Source organism: Thermobia domestica, chromosome 4 (genome assembly GCF_964235325.1).
Source record: "Thermobia domestica chromosome 4, izTheDome1.hap1.1, whole genome shotgun sequence".
Lineage (NCBI taxonomy): Eukaryota > Metazoa > Arthropoda > Insecta > Zygentoma > Lepismatidae > Thermobia > Thermobia domestica.
Genome location: NC_137457.1, coordinates 88,514,617 through 88,533,880, shown reverse-complemented (window position 1 = coordinate 88,533,880; position 19,264 = coordinate 88,514,617).

Below are 19,264 nucleotides of genomic sequence, written 5' to 3'. Positions count from 1 at the left end.
GCAGAAATTGCACCACAAAAGAGGACAACACGGCAGACAAGGAAAATTTTGCATTTATTCCATATATGGGAAAAACTTCCAACCATCTAGCAAGACTATTGAGGAAATTCAACATCAAGACTGTACACTGCCCCCCATCGAAGATCAGGAGTTTACTACCAACTGTAAAAGACCCATTGGGAATAAAGACACCATTCATCTATAGGATCACCTGTGAATGTAACGCCACTTACATAGGTGAAACGGGAAGGAACATTGAAGACAGAATGAAAGAACACCAGCGACACACCAGACTTAAGCAACCTAAAAAATCTGCAATAGCCGAACACTGCATACAATACAATTTACAGCCGTGTGGGACCAAATTGAAGTACTAAAGAAAAGCAAACAGTTCTTGGACAGGAAAATACATGAATCTCTATTCATCCGTTCATACAAGCCATGCATCAACAGAGACGAAGGTTATCATCTACCTGATATCTGGATCCAGTTTCTCAGTACGAAAAGAACCATCAGCCAATCACAGAGCAGTTTCTATCAGCAAATTAAGAGCACGCCATTGGCCAACAAAAACAACCAATAGAAACACAGCAATTCCTAAAGACCACAATATAAATTGTACGACCAGCAAACTCCAACAGATAACTCTGAAGATGTTGCCGCTGTATGGTAACAAAAGCTCAGCACAGCAACACTCACTCTGGCAGCAATACCGAGAACATTGGATTAATAGTAGACGCCAGCAAAGCTTCAAGATCATAACCATTAGAATTGGTTAGTGTACTAATACTTACTTGCAGACATCGGTGTTATTTCCCTCATGGTTTCTTCGGTAGATCGGTGGACGTCCATTCGTAAATCTTCCTGGCCTCTCCTTTCATGCGCACGGTGAAAATGTTGGGAATTAAGCAAAGAAAGAAGTCAATTTCTTAGCGGTGGTAGATTTAATCAAGATTGAAGTTACTTCGCAATGAACAACACATTGTTATCAACTACTAAATAACATTCTTGATGGCAAATGCTCCTACAACAAAAGCAAAGTATAATTTTCAGAGAAGTCGAAAAAGTTGGTCGTGCTGTTTCATCTTGCTTGGCTCGAAATCCAATCTCTACTGCCACTTGCAAAACTCTTCCAATCATTTTGTTTTAACTTTCCTTCCGAGTTATTTCCTGGTTCGTTGATAGCTTCCTCTTTCTTGTTCAAAAGTGCATACTCAATAGACTTACCAAAGGTGAGGTATGAACAGGAATGTGATCAAGGAAAAAACTGCTGTTTTATTAATTAAGAAATTACACGTGTAAGAATAAGACATACAAATAGACAGAAAGAAAACTTCCTTTTTTGTAAAGTAAATAAACATGGAAAAAATAAATGCGACTACAACAGTGATTAAACGAGTTCTTTTTATTGCGTTCAATTTAAAACAAAATGTCTCAGTGTCGGAAATAAGATGTTATAGTGTATGAAAACACATAAAATAATTCATATATTTTCACAAAAGGATTAGCGAAGTATATATATGTTACATCATTATAAAATTTCTGTCTAGTCACAATTATTTTTAACTTCTCTCATTTTTGTTCTTTTATTATCACTATAAACAACCAAATCTCTTTCTGTGAGGTAAAGAGAATGAATGTCGCGAATAATAATTTTTCTAAGCAGTCGAAAGTGAAAAATGCTAATTCGAAGGTTGGTTCTCGAAATGTAATGGTAATATGTTTACGTGAGCTATATGTTTTGCTACATTCGATGTAGTGTGTCTTATACTATTGTAGTGTAGTTATTTTATTTACAAGTGCACTTGCTTATTGATTACTACAGCTTTGTGTAATCTGGTACAAATCAGTAGGTACTGGCACAAATTTGTGTGAGCTCATTTCTAAAGCTTGAAAACTTAAACAAAATTTCTCTTTCAGTGAATTGCTAGTTCTCAATATATTTCAAGCAGTAAGTTAATGTTGCCATTCTTTCTTGAAACGTATTTGAGGATGTATTGAACACATTACAAGATACACACAATTAATAATGTACATAGGCCTAGTAATGATATTGATACTTATATGTTTTTCAGAAAAGATATAAGTGAAGAAATGTGTTTTTAAATTATTATACATTAAGAACACAATAAACGTATGTCGATTGAAAGCTAGATATATCGAGGATGAATCTTTAATATGCTTAAGCTACCTAATGGTTAGAGATTTGAGACAATGAAGGAATAATGCATATGATGTTAAGTATTGATAAATACTGTCTACACATAATTCAAGCAATACTCTATTTAAAATACTTCCTTAAGACAATGAAAATAACAATAATCTGGCAGTTCAAGTAAGTATAGATTCAACTCTTGAAGAAAGTACAACATTATTTTCACTATCTAAAGGAATTGATATTTCGTTAGGATCATATTGGAAATCACAATTTGCTTTATAGTACACATGGTTATCCTTTGTAGTTCTTAGAGTACTATTAAAGAAAGACAATACTGCTGTTGAAAATTATACTGATATATGAAGAGAAGGGTTTACTCTAATTAAGCAGAAAAAAATCAATACTTACTCTTTCGATTGATAACAGATGATGTTGAAAATATATTATATTAAATAGATAATTTACCTAATACTTATAAATTCTAATCGTAAAATAATATGTATGAAATTTCATTATTTTCAAAGTAATGTAATTGAAAAATTTTCTTGAGATTTTAAAATAAATGATATTTTAATAATTACAGATATCAATGATATCGGTTTAAAATATTGTTTATTATTACTTGGTAGTATCTGAGAAGGAAGAGAAGATATTGATGAATTAAATGATGTTCAATATGTGAGCGTTTGTAATGTAATATTAAATACTAAAAATCATTAGACTTTTACAATATTATACATAATAGATAGTACTGATGATTTCTAGTGGTAAGTAGAAGAAATTAAGAAATATGAAGGGAGATGTTATTAGAATAAAACTAACAAATTATATATATATATATATATATATATATATATATATATATATATATCTGTGTGTGTGTTTATATATTTGTTGAAAAGATGTTTGTCTTGTACGTGCAAAATTAAAATACAATTCATGTAAAAGGAAAGATTGGCTATAAATATAAACTTATTAGAGAAGGAATAATAAGAAATCAATAAAAGAGAAGAAAGTGAAATGTTAAATATTACTACAAAAGGATAGATGATCTAATTCAAGCGAATTTTGTAGAACAGACAGGCGTGTTAAAAGGTGTTTGTGTGTGTTTTTTTTTTACAAAAAGCTATAAATATTTACTAACGAAAACTCATTAGAGCTGTTCCTAATTCCGGAATTGCGGAATTTTCCGGAACGGAAATTGCAATTGCGGAATCGGCACACAATTTCAAAGATGTAAAGATTTAAATAGCCTGAAAGAAGAATTCGTTTGGAATTTATTGATTCGTTTACATTCTTACTAAAAGGTTAAGCAGTATTAGCAAGAAAATTACAATGAGTACAAATTAAAGAAACACTGAAGTTCTTTCCTCATAATGTACTTGATCTAGTTCAAAGAAAAAGACTCTACCCATATGATTGAATTGATTCGACATAGAAATTAGATCAGAATATTCCGCTATCAAGTGGCAATTTTAATAATAGATTAACACTACAAGTGACAAGAGACGAGGATTATAATCACCATATATTGATCTGTAAATTATTTAACATAACACCTGAAAAGAATACACTCAATTTTATAACGAAACAAATGTTACTAAATTATGAGATATTATGGAATATTTCATAGGTACTACGCTTGAAACTTCTTGCTTTTTTCTGCAAGGTAATGTTAGAAATGAAAAAAATTGGTATAATACGCTGATTATGATAAATTGCTCTTTATAGAAAACAGCATAAGATGTTAAATTTCTCAATGTTCAAATGGAGAAGCATTTAAAAAGTATATAAAAAATTATATTCCAAAAAAGTAAAGTTCTTACATAATGTGTACTGATGCAAATAAGGATTATAGTTGGGCTACAAGTGATGGGCAATTCAGAACGGAAAGTTTATAGCGTGTAAATGAAAACAGAGAGTACTACTGGATAAAGAGAATACTACAAACAGCACATGATTCTGGTATTGAGAATATAATACAAGTTTTTTTAAAAGATCCAAAAGAACTTCGTATCAAGTATCATACTTGCCATTAGCTCCAGAAAATAAATAATAAAACGATTACAAATTATTAACAACACTTTTTGAAACATTACATTATAAAAATCTAAAGTTTATGTTTTACAAGCTCTTAATCTGAGAAGGATTCATAAGTTATTGGCATTAAAGCAATCAGCATGGCTACGGCAGTGTAAAGAACTTAGATGACAAAAATTTCTATAAGCTAGCGAATAATGCGTGGTAACACCATCGAGATTATAAGAAAGAGAGTAGATATAAGATTTTGGCAAAACGAAAATTTACTGTGAAAAATAATTGCGAACCTACTTTTAAAAATAGAGCAACACTTTCTGAAACTAAAGCTAGTATTCATATATAGAAAACTATATCACTTTGAACAAGCATATGTATCTTGGATTATCAGTTCTAGATATATGTATAAATATGTTTGTATAGTTTCTATTACAATGCGTTAAAATGCAAAAGAGATAAAACACTTTTCAGGAGTGTTTTTATTATGTTATAACTCATATAGAAACAGATAATTTATCTTAGGATACCAAAATCTAAATGAGCAATTGGATACGATAGTTTTCAAAGAAAACAATGAATACGGGCTCAAAAATACTAATAAGAAAGTGTTAGGGAAATTCAAAAATATTCTAAAAGAGTTGTATTAGAGAAAGCTCTTGGTCTTAAATCCAAAATGTACGCTATTAATAAAAAGGAGAGAAACACAATAAATAAGATCAGAGAGGAAAAGTCAAATTAATAATATCAATTATTTTAAAACAGAGATATGCTTCAAGGATTATGAAAATTTTCTGTTACAACATAAGGAATTATACAAAATACAGAATACAATTCGATGCAGGAATCATAACGTTTGCTCAGTAGAAGAAAACAAATTAAACTCAAACTTTCACGACGATAAAATACTTTTGTTGTAAGATAGAGAACATACTTTTTCTTCCGGCCATTATAGTTGGTTTAAAAATGATGAGTTAAAAACAAAATTAAAGAATTAGAACAAAAGTAAAACATAAAAAAGAAAATATCAAACAGGGAATACAAAATTTAAATCTACATGTATACATACACATATATATACATATGTATGAATATACTTACATATAAATGAAAATTATATATATTGAAAGTATTCCCACATGACAACTACACACGCTACTGTTCACAAAAGCAGACGGTATTCTAAAGAGCAAGACATGAAGGAAACAGAAAGGAGACGGACCACACTTAAGGATCCGAGGGTGGGCGAACCAACCGAAGAGGACAAATGATAGAGAGAACATGGAGGGACCTGGCATCAGTCGATCACTGATCGCAACCTATCCTAATAATCGGAAGCTGCTATGAAATAAAGGAGTTCTCCTAACTAGCACTAAACCCTGAAGGCTGCTATGAAGCCAAGGTTTGCCTTAAACGTTACTGTACCCTGAAGTCTGCTATGAAGCGAAAAGGTTACCCGTACAGAACATTATAACCTACAAACCTTGATCATTATAGAGACTTTGTTATAAGAACTTTCGTAGACACAATATAATTAACTTTATAATAAAATTCGTGAAGGGGTATTTCTCGGTTGATGATTGACTCTACCTACAAAGGTGTTTGATAGTATTAGGCTTCGGGAGTTTTGTACAGGACCCTCTGTTTTTTAACTTTTTAACAGGCACAAAACTAACGAGATCAGTATCAAAATTCATCTAAGATTCATTCTCTCCTTCTTTTTCTGTCTTACCTTTTCTAAGTACGATTTTATGCCAAAAATAAGGTCTGGTAAGCAGACATATAAGTCAGGAAGAAATAACAAAACAAACTCTAACATGACAGAGAGTGCATATCGTATATGTTTGAAGATGCCTCATCTTTCGAAATATTCAGGACACGTGCAAGAGGACCCAGACAGATTTTTCATGTTGTTCAATCACATGGTAACTTTGCAATCATGGTCACCAGCTAAAAAGATGGATTTTTTTCAATATACTTGTAGGACAGCATTAGATCTAGTATTACAACTTAAGAGCCATAACCATTTCGCAACGCTATGGTAGGAAAATTTAAAATCGAAATTAGTTGCGTTGAGCAGACCGAAGATTCCATCATGCAAACCGGAAAGGAACTATTCCAAGACCATCAGGAAACAGTTGATCATATAGATTCGTATTCTTTAAGTAAAGTCCGTGCGATTAGGCAATTAATACCAGAAGCATCAGATCAACAGAAGATTCACCACTTATCTTTAGGATTATAAACGATTTTCCTTAAAAAAATCACATTAGAAAGATTTGAAAGAGTTCACGTATTTCAAACAAAGCTGAACACCTTTGAAGCCTCCAATTACCATCTACGAAAAGGAGATCATGCAGAGTTATCAGAGAAACTGCACACTCTATAGGACTATAACCCTATACCTAACGCACACACTTCATCAAATATATTAGCAAATGAACCAATTATAACATTTCCAACTCAACAACTACAACGGTACATTGTATATTTGTACATTGTTATCACTTATAAATTTTGGACGTAAAGTATTTTTATATATGTACTAAACTATGTTATTTGAAGAAAAAAAGGAAGTTACTTAGATATATTATCGATATAAAGGAGATATTCATATGTTGTTATAGTTCTTAAATAATAAGATTTTGGAACGTCGTTGTCAAGACAACCATATATAAACAAATGAAATAATTGCAATTATTTAATGGCTCAATAACATAAATTTTAAGAACCGTTTTATATGGTGCCTGAACCCGGGAATTGGGAAGTGGAAAATGGAAAGTGAAAAGATAATAGTTGTATCGTTCGTTTAGAAGTAAAGTAGAAGCGGACAACATTGAGCCAATTACTAATTGTACCATTTTGAGAAGTGGCCGAATTATCTATAGAAATGTTATGAGTGCTACAGATAGTGAAACGAATGGCACTCCAGTAACAAATTCTTCAGACGACATGATGGACTTATTAAGACAAATATCGCAACAAATCAAAGCTCAAGCTAGACATTTTGATCAAGCTTGAGCAATTGCAGCAAAGCAATGATGAAAAACTAGAGCAATAGGTATAGCAATGGTGGTAAGTGGGATCAAATACAGGAACAATTACATCAGATGAACCATCAAATTGCTGCCAAATTTGGACATTATGATGAAGATATGGAAAAGATGGTACAGAAATGCACAGAAGTTCAGGACACAGTTGATATTATAGGAACTACGGAAAATAAACATGCAAATCGAATTCGACAGTTGCCGGATGAAATAAACTTCCTTAAAGAAAAGTGTATTCACGAGAGTGCAATGCGTAATGGTGGGCACATTACATTATTTAGTAAAATGTACGGAGTTTTCAAAAAAGCATACTGCCGTATTGGTTGGATCGGATTATCCCGACTTCTCTCTTCGTTCGAAAGTTTTTGACTGTTTTACTGATTCTGTGTGCAACGAAGATTCTGGTATGTATCAGTGTGCGAAATATTATGATAATCTTCATCTTCAGAACGTAATTGACTGTCTGTGTTCCCAGTATATCCAATATTATATTAATCCTGTGGTACATGTAGCAAGAGGAAAGTTGATTCCAATTTTCGTGAAATGCAAAAAGAAATCGTGTGTTCCTATTAGTGTTTGGGTTGATTGGCCGATTAAGTTGAATCAGTTGAACTGTGTATTCCATGACAAGACTAATATGATAATAGTGAGCAGTCCGATGAAACTTTTACGGAACATGACACAGTGCGTTGATGTCAGTCATCTGAGCATGGCATTGCGAAATTTTGAAAATCCTTCAATGTTATACAGTGGCAACTTGAGCCAGGCTAACATTAATCGAGACCAACTTCGATGTATTCATGTGAGATTGAAGTGTGATCCCAATGTGCAGGAAGATGTTAAATCCACGTGTACCGGTGATGCAACTGAACCTAGTCACAAAAGAAATAAAACCCATTGTAGGACAAAGTACCATGAGCATTGTGGAACGAATAGTTACAGATATGTTAGGAGACACGATATTTTACCTCCAGTGAAACGAAGAAGAACTTAGCCTAATTAGACTGATAATAATACTCAAATTAATCACAGAAATAATACGATTTTTCAGAAACGCTGCTCAGATGGCAGAATTACGGCGAAAATTCTCAACGTAAGAAACTAAGAATTATAGATTTAAATAACGCGCAAGACTGTATTCCGGTTTATGACTTTTAATAAAACCTAAACAAATTCATTGGTCATGTAAGTTAGCCTAACTTAGCCGAAAGGATACATCAAATTGATTCTTAATATGGCCACATATGCTTTAATGTTAGGTTTACTACTTACTATTTAGGGTCCATACTATTTATGTGTTTTCCTATGATTGCCAAAATGCAACATCAATCAGATTATTCATGTTAATTACTATGTTATGCTCTGATCATTATCACATTTCAATCTTAACCTATATTTTGTTTAACTATATCTTATATTCGATCATTTTACGTTCGATGAACAACAATATGAATACCATATGCATCTTTTTCAAAACCTTTTTCATAATGCCTAAATAAATAATTAGTAACTTGTAACAAGCATTTAATGAACCAGAAAAAGGACTTTAAAATCAAACAACTTCTAAATCAAATTTCGAATGTGCCTTATCGTCGTTGAAACTTATAAATAAATGAAGATGATGATAAAGTTTAAAATAAATATGATAATAATATTTTTATAAAATTAAATATGATATATATGTATATTTATATGAATTGTTATTTTCAAGTATAGGAGGTGCATTCGAAAACTCAAATGATTAATATGTAAAACTAAATGATCCAGAGTTCTTTTTCTTTTTCTTAAGTAAATGAATAAAAAGAAAAATCCGTCGGGCACCATAACACACAACGGTACGTTGTATATTTGTACATTGTTATCACTTATAAATTTTGGGCTAAAGTATTTTATATATGTGCTAAACTATGTTATTTGAAGAGGAAAAGCAAGTTAGTTAAATATATTATCGATATAAAGAAGATATTCATATGTTGTTATAGTTTTTAAATAATAAGATCTTGGAACGTCGTTGTCAAGACAACCATATATAAATAAATGAAATAGTTGCAACGTAGCTTCGCCTTATTTAATGACTCAATAACAATTTTTACAACCATTCCTTTATATATGTATATCCTATACAGATGCAACCTGTCATGCATACAATGTACAGTTACGTATTTCTATCCCAACAACAATTTATACTTTTCAGTCTAACCAATCTTTAAAGTCATCTCAACCATTAGCGTCTAACACACAGGAATATCAGCATATGAACCATGAAGCAAAGACAGTCCTCTACCACGAATAAAATTCTCCTCAAAATGACCTGTCTACCTTCCCAATAAAATGGCAAAATTATCATTAGTGATAGCGCAGTAAACCTGCAGAAATCAGCCAAAGAATAGAAATCAACGAAATAGGAAGGTTATAAATCAACGCCATAATAAAGGGAAGAAAGTGCAATGTTCACCCCAGAATACTCAACAGACTACACCTGCGGAGGATCAAATACTAGAATGCTCTATATATAGAAAATGGGTGCATGGAGCTTCCGCTTGTTTTAACCCTAAAAGTAAAATGTGTAACGTAGCCTTTTAGCAAGAGGCTGAAAGCCAACATCATCCGAACCATGAAGAACAGCATATAGAAATTAGCGATCACAATGACATAAATTAAGAAATCAGAATATTTGACAGAAACACGTGGAAATATTCCTGTAGGAAACGTAAATAACAGGTCAAATTTAATAATTAAAACAAAATGCAATAATTTATACAGGGAATACAACTTCAGTGTGTCCGTTAGAATCCGTGCCATTTCAAACAGTTGTGAAAGCAATTTCAGAAAGGAATATTTGTTTAAACCAAACAGCACTAACAACGTTTAAAATAGGACGAGCAACATTTAGTCATTACTTTTGAATAGTCAATAGGACGATGGCAAAATTTCTGAAATTGACATTTTCTAACGTGATCATGTCATAATAGATTTGAGCAAGAACGTAGTTTCTCTCTATAAACACCCACAGAAGACTCAACTAGCAGCTGAGAACAAGGAAGATATACCGTCAGCTGTTACAACTCGAGTTATAATGCAACCGCAGCAAGATTGCTTATACGTGACTAAACACGTTACACTTCCTCCCTGTTCACATAATTCATTCCAGTAATAAGGAAGAAAAAATAGGTGTCATAGAATTGTTGTATGTGTCACTGTTTCCTCGAATACTCGAGAAGCATAGATTACATGCTCGTGATCATAAGATAGACGTAAGCAAAATGGAAATTTTAGTATCGTGTCCTAACAGCAACAGACACTATAAAGAAGAATACACAATTAGCGGTTCTTAAGAAAGGGCACAAAATATATTTTAACGCTTTATAATCTCAAACGTTTCTAGAAAAAATATACGAATTTACAACAAAAGAAGATACCTTTTATTAAAGACTATTTAATAAATACACGAAAAAACTTTTTCATACAGACAACTTTGACACCAATACCAACTTGAACAAAACTCAAAACCAAGCAGTTTATGAATAAGTATAGAGATGTTTTTACATATGTTCCTGACAATATTGTATATTTTAGGGAATATGTTCACAAGATTAGAATTTCTAAGTATGCTGTACTTCCCGACCGTTATCTACCCATTCCTCTTCACATGTGGGACTATGTGGACAAACAAATTCAAGAACTTTTTAATGCAAAAATAATTATACCCACAAATAACAATGAATTCAGTTCTTCACTTTTAGTGCTGCGGAAATGAAACCACCAAGCGTTTCGGATTGTCTTCAACTTACAAAAATGTAATAACTATACGAAGTATCTTTCGGTACTTTTAGAATATACAAATGATGTTTCAAGTTATATAAGAGGAAAAAGACATTTCATAACAAATATTTACCTTTCCAGTTTATATCATCAAATTTTCTCCATCCTAAGAACCGTAAATATATGACTTTTCAGCTCAATCACACGAGAAAACATGCAATTTTCTGAGGAGCACGATGGCCCATCAGACCTCAAGTCAAGGGCTCAATATTGCAACCAGGGTGATTCTAGACAAGTTACCCAATAGGATTACTAGTTTTGCAGATGTTATCACATGCAGCGGTTAAAACAGTCAGCAGCGGTTAGAGGACTTAGAATTACTATGCATGATGCTTTGAAAACAATATTTTTGTGCGTCTCCCAAAACAATACACATATTTTACCACGAGCTTCACGTATTAGGATACCTAGTCAGGGGAGAATCCATTAAAAATCACAAAAAATCACAAGGAAAATTAAAAATATTCTAGAACCCAACTGCAAAACGGATTGTCGGAAATTTGATTGCGTTATGTTCAGATCTTAAAGCACATATCAAGGATTTCAGAACACAAATTGAACCATTCCAACATTAAGTAACTCCTAAATCTAAACTAAGATGGAAAAAGGAGCATAATGTTCTCTTTGAAAAATTGAAAGAAATATACTCCTTCTCTCTATCAGTTTCACGGTTCCTAAGAAATTCGCGTGTATAGCGACGGTAGCATTATACGGGCTGAAGGGCCCAAAAACCCGCTTGTCATGACCCAAGTACTATCTTGTTATGACCCAAAAAACTGACACAGAAAAAGTAGTCGCTTATTTTTCTAAGAGATTGGCCGTTCTAAGTGAACAGAATTCTAGTATTTGAGAGAAAGAATTATACGTCCTTATATATACCTTGCCGAAATTACGCTACCTTTTGCTAAATACAAAATCCAATCTCTACATGGACGCCAAGTGCTTAGATACATTGGATACAGAACTCGATGAAGTTTGTAAGTGTAAGAAATACAAATTATTCCTGGGCAATATGTCTTTAATATACAGTATTTGACACGGTAAAAACATTCAGTTGACACAGTTAGTAGACTAGAACAAACAAAATACAGCACAAAAGAAGAGAATAAAGACATTAGTGAAGATAAAATTGAAGATTATCATGGCATTTTCAAGTCAATACTTTACAAAATGAAAGACCACAAAAAGAAGATATCATCTATGTCTTAGAGAGAAAAGAATAAGACAAAGTCTCCACAGTTAGATCGGCAAGATTTTTTGTCTTAACGACGGCATATTATACAGAAAACAGAATAATTCCGATTGGAGTCTATTACATGTATATAAAAATCTGTACCTCACTTGTGGTTTACAACCTTTCATCGACAAGCAACAAATCCACACTTTGGTTTTACAAAATCAAATACAACCACAATAAAGAAATTTTATATGTCGCTCCTGAAGAACTATCTTGCCCATAAAATACGCACGTTCTCAGATTGTCAGAAATTAAAGGAGCTACCAAAAAGGAAACAAGCTGAGCTACTGCTTTACCCTGTATGAGACGTAGCATCAGCGAGAGTGTATGACAATCTTAGGCCGTTCCCAAGCAAAGACGAAATAAATATATATTAGTAGCCACAGAATTAGCTACCCGTTATCTTGTAGCAAAAACATAAATGTCGAAAGCATCGAATTTTTTAAAGAATATGGCGTCATTCTAAAATTCGCAACATTTATGACATTGTATTCGGACCAACATCCAGTACATGGAGAGGCCCGTCTGTAACATCTAGCGCAGAAGCACGGTTTCACATATAAATACTCGGCAGCATATAATCACGCTTCGATCTGATTGGTTGAGTAAACCAATACAATTGTACAACATTGTCTCAAATTTTTCGTACACTAGCTTTATACGGATTAGGAGAAATGGCTTCCACATATTATTTTCAGCATTAATACTTATATACAACGTGAGACTAAATTATAATCAAGTTTTTTAGTGATTTGGATATGATCACGAAAAAAATGGACATTTTAGTCTAAACAACACATACAAATTGACAGGGATAATTTAACAGAAATCAGTAAGAAAGTACAACCCCACATGGGACAAGCATATATCAAACAAAAAGTTTTACTACAAATGCTACAAACAAATATCTTTTAAAAACAGGAGATCTTGTTTTAGTACATTTTCCTACTAGAAAATATGGTCTACTCCAACACATTTAGCGCTCACTACGAAGGGCATGCAAAAATAAAACAGATGTTTAACCCAAATTTCTACCGCGTGGAACTCCCTCCGAAATTTCGTAGGAGGATATAGGATATCTCAGTAGATCATTTGAAACCATTATGTACCGAATAAACAGTATGAACTTCTACGTAGGCACAAATAGAGAAGGAATGCACAAGTATTTACATTAAAAGGGAGAAGAAGAAAATACTACAACGGAAAAGATACACTAACTATTAAATCGAATGTAATCTCAATTAGTTTAAACTTAGCAGTATCAGTATTTCAGTTCAACTAGCAAAGTGCAAACTCAATTTTTTTCTCTCCATTTTAGTTTCAAAAGTTATTAGTCCATGCAAGACTGAACTACAATACTCTCTTGTCTCCAACAAGGCTTCTTCAATACAAATTATATAATTGCTTATTACGTCACTTTAGTTTTCTTATATAGGATGCTCAAAAAATCACTTTTCTAACCTTATACAGAACGACCAAAAATTCACATTCTCTATTTCATTTTGAAAGAAATATGTTCCAGATGTCTGCTTTCCTTAGTTATAATAATAATAATTTATTTGCGCCTTATAAGTCTCGATATACAATCAAGAGCCTACCTAAGCGTTTAGATTTATTTTTACCGTTAGAAGGACTTCGTTCAACTGTGCCACTATTGAAGTTGAGATTCAAACGATACAGGCTACAAATACCGGATCTGACGTCAACATAGACACCGATTTTAGTAAATAGAATCCCCGACCAATACCAACCATTAGTAAACTGGTATATATTTATTAACAACACTTATGGCACCACTGCCAACTCTGAGAGAATTAATCATAGTGATTGCTTTGATCCGCTTAGATGGGACAGAAGCATAATGTTATGACTGTTACATTTATATATCACAACAATTTTTATTTTAGTTATTCTGTTGTGTATTAAAGTGTTTTACAGTACGTTCTACAGTGTTTCGAAGAGTATCAATGTTACAGTGCAACTAACTTCCATTCATGACAAATGTATTTAAATATCACAAATAATCTTGTTGATTACTTTTTCCAGTGTGGGGTCTAAGGATCCCCGCATCTTAACAAAAGCATATGCATAACGACATGTGCCACTGTTTATAAAAGCAGACGATACACTAAAGTGGAATACTCGCAAGAGTCTGAGAGGAGAGTGACCACACGAAAGGATCTGAAGGAGAATGAGCCACCCGAAGTGAACAAATAAAAGAGGGACCATGGAGGAACCTGGCGTCAGTCAATGACTGATCGCAACCTATCCTATTACCCTGGAGGCTTTTATGGATTTTCTCCTAACTAGAACTAGACAATGGACGCTGCTATGAAGCGAAGAGGTTCAACTTAAACGTTACCGTACCTTGTGAAGGCTGTTATGAGCTGTGGTTTCCTTGAACCGCATCCTTAATTAACCCTCGAGGCTGCTATGAAGCGAATGGGTTACCAGTACAGAAGATTATAACCTATAAACCTTGGTTATTATAGAGGCATTGTTATAAGAACTTTTGTAAACACAAAAGAATTAATTTTATAATATGATTTGTGAAGGGGTAAACCCAGATCCATCATTGAATCTACCAATAAAAAATATTTTAATTTATCTATCTATCAGTTTATATAAGTTCAATTTATATATGTTTAGATAGAAAATTTTCATGAATAGTTTTATAAAGCCTATAATTTAATCTTGAAATGTACACATATATAAATGGTTGATATAACTCATTGTATGGTGTTTAAAGATATATACTTGATTATGTTCCTGTCACTAGTTTTCGATATATGAACATAAAATATAAATTTTTGTTTGCAAAACCCTGCGTATTCACCACTACAAATACTCATAAAAAGCAGCTGAAATACATATATATATACTTTGTTATATCTCAGAATAATAGTGTTCGTGGTAAAATCATTATTTTTGAATAGCCCTCGAAAGCAAGAAAGAATACGTAATTATAAGGCAAGCGCAAGAGGAAGAAAGCGAAAAGAAGAGAGAAAGCTCCTTACACATCTTAAATACAGCAGCCATAAGAACATTTTCGTTTCTATTGACCTTCAAACTAAAATCGGTGGTACGAAACACACACCACAAGTGACGTCATGCAGGCAATTGTTTGAATGTATGATCAAAGAAGACTGGCTTTCAAAGCTGTCACTTCATAAAGAAGACAGAGAAACAAACAAATTGGAAAACTTTCAAATCTACCTCTCTTTCTCCGTTGCTATAATTCTAAACATATTACGATCTTTTGGTTTTAAATATTATGAAGTTGTAATTGATTAAATTCTTTCTGTAAAATACGTTCAAGACAGTGCCGTTACGTTCAAGACAGGATGTCCAGAAATTTACGTTTTAAATTATAACCATGTGTTTGATCTCAGAAAGTGCTGAAAAAGTTCAAATTAGAGGTAATTGTAGTTCAAAAATATGCCAAAATCGTGCTCAAAGTAGATATTTGAAACCTACTGCTCTTCTAGCATAAAGTAGCAAGTAGCGTTGTAGTGTTAGTTTTAATCTTATATCTAGTCAGGTAATGTAACTGTGTTATTATCTTATATTGGTTAAGTTCCAAGTGCAACACAATCTTTGAAATAGACTCATTTTACACAATCGTTTGAATCAACAGTTGCGTTGTCTTATTTTTGGGATGATGAACCATTTCTATTTCTTCTATATATATATTCTTCCGTAACCTTCAAAATTTATCAAGGCATTTTAATACTTAAGTAGTTCTTCACATTAATAATGGGGACTTTATATGAGGAACTGTTATTGTTCTCCCAATATTTTGTCAAATGTTATATTAAATCACAGTTAAAGCATTATAACTTTATTGTTTAATTACAATAACTATGATTTTACTTTACGAATATCATTTATTTAATTATATAAAGATATTAGAATATTTCTAAGATTATTTATTCTTAAAAACAAATAAAAATTTCTTGAAACATATGTGAGTGTAACTTAAAATATAATAGTGCTATACAGGCTACAGAGATGTAGTTGGTACTCCAAAACAAATAATACGTATTTAGTCATATGCACTTTTTTAAAAACTTATTAGTATGCTACTTATTAATCAAAGAAAAACATATAAATACTTACCTTCGCATATTTCTGTAATGCGTATAAAAATACATAATATGTTAAGTACAACATAGAACATAAAAATATGTGATGAAGTTTTTCTCAAAATAATATGAAACATAGTTTCTAATTATAGTTATTAAGAATGTAGTATAGAACTTCATATATAATTAAGGAAGAAATAAGGTGTTTGTGTATGATAAATGTTCGTAGGTATTATTATATTGAACTTATGCAAAGCAAAATGATAACCTTGTATTAGCATATTACTTTAAAATTTTAAAGGTTGGAAATACAATAATCTATTAAATGTTGTCATTGAATCATACAGTCCCAGAAATATTCTTAATGAATGTTTATATAAGATTCACAGTCTAAACAATCACAACCTTCTCCTTCATAGGATAAGATACAAATATTTAACCATTCAGTACACAGGTAAAATTGCTGTTACGTGAGTGCACGGGTTGTGCCTGTGAAGCACTGACAATACAATTTAGTTTAAAATACAAAGAAGAAGTTTTAAATAAAAATACCTTTATGTTTCAAGAGATAAAAGTATTACTTCTCGATACATAATGTTTGAAACACGAAACTTATTATTTATATGCCATTTTACTCTTGGCAAACGTAAAGAAATGTATACTGAATGACACTACAGTATCTTTCTGACATTTTCTGATATTGAAACAACAGAAAAATATTTTCTTACTGGTTCTTGCGTGCTTCTCAGGTACAGCCCGCTACTGAAGGGATAAACTTAATAATCCAATTATTTATACGCTTTTAAGGCAGGTACGAATTTCTTTGATCGGCGAAAATATACAATATTTATGTCACATAAATAATAAAAGAAGCACTAGTTAGTTGAGGTTCAAGTAAAGCATATTTTGATCTAAATAGCATAATACTGTCGGTATTGCTATTGTGATTAGAACACTGACACACAATTTGAAATATTTCGGACACGCAATTCTATTGTATTCAATAATAGGGGTAACCAAATGTAAAATATTTAATTACACTCCCAACTAATTCATTAGTCAGCACTTGTAATGAAGTTGAAGGGTTGAATTCTATTGATTTAGATTTAACAATGTTTGACCCATGAATAAAGCTGGTGTAACAAAAGCCGCCACTGAATCATGGATTTGGAAAAGAATCGTCAGGATGACTTTTGTTACAAATATAGAATAAGGTAAAATCAACTTAATCAACTTATAAAAAGAAAAGAGAAATATTGTAACATTCTTTTTTATTTTTCTGAAAAAGAAGTAAAAGTTAAAACTTCGACGAATAGAAACAACTGTAAGAAAAAGGTGAAAAAATGTAAATAGTATTTCCAGACGGCAACACTGTTTTCTTCTTTCCTTGGAGGGAGGCGGACTCCCAGCTAGGGAGTTACGCACGGCATTGCAACCGTGTGTGGATGTCTGCTTGAGCTTGTGTGGCCATGAGAAAGTGTGGATTTTTTGCACGATCACGAGTTTGTTCTTTCGCTGTGTTAGATACTTCCTATAACCTTTGTTTAGTGCATTTAAAAGAGACATTTTTTTTATAATTATCAGTAGCGAATTATAAAAGTGAAGAAAATTATAATAGTGTGAATCGATATATTCTCGGGAATGTCGGAAAGTGGGGCAGAAAAGTGAAGTTGTTAAGTGTCAAGAGATTTAGTTTAAATCCAAATGCGAATAATCGAGTCTGGTACAAAAGAAAAGGAAAATTTAGAAAGGGAATGATTTTTGGATTATCACGGCAATCACTCGAACATTGGTTTGTGAAAAGATCGATGAAAAATCGGTCACTCAACTTTATTTCGTCTTTCCTCCCTACGTTGTTACTTCTTTTGAGAGGATATCGTCGTCTGTCTTTCCTATTGTTATTTGTGGTGAATGGAGTGGTTTGAGTAAGAGTTAAATCGAAGGTCACTATTCCGTCCAAAGGAGAGAGACGACGAAGCAGTTTGGAAAGGAAAGGTATTTGACCACCATTACAAGGTAAGAACCTGTTTAATTTTTGTACTTCCCTGTGACCCTTGTCAATGTCACAGAATATTTTTCTCATGTGTGTCGGTCGTCTCTTAGAGTGCTTCCTCTAATAAGGTTACACTTCCGTAGTTCGTTAAGTACGAAATTATCTAGGCCGCATTTAAATTACTCAGCCGTTTCGATAAAATCTCAGCTCGATCCTTAAGAACGAATTTTTGCAGCAGTCAAAGGAGGAGGAGATCATTTCTTGTCTGGAAATAATAAATTATTTATTTGAATGAGAATATTTAAAAATCCAATTAATGTTTGAACTTTGACGGGATCAATCACAGTGTTACATTGGTATGAGTACGTGGCGTGACTAATTGATGATCGTATCTCGTAATAAGACAACAATGCTCAATATTAACTGACAAAATAGTATTTTTGTGTGTTTAAATGTATTTTGTCTTTGGCCAAAGATAAACTTTTTTAAATAAGTATATATGTAAGTGGAGATATATTTCAAATAAATATTTTAGAAAGATTTTGTAAACATAACTTTTATTGATGTTTCATATATGAAAAGAGATAAGTTTAACATGTTAGTTATAACTGTTAATTCACAAGTCAAAATAATGAACTAAAAATTACAAAGGGTAATAAAATTCAATGTGTTTTTGTCTAGTTTTTAAGAGAAAGATATAATAATTGCAAATAATAATGAGAATTTTATATTCCTAGCTATGACTGTGTATCCTGATTTCACGATGCTCCCAGAATTGTATTTTTCCCTCAAGGCGGGGCAAATTTTAACAAAAGCCGCCACTGCATTCTGGATTTAGGAGAGAATCGTCAGGACGACTTTTATTGCAAATACAGAAGCAGATAA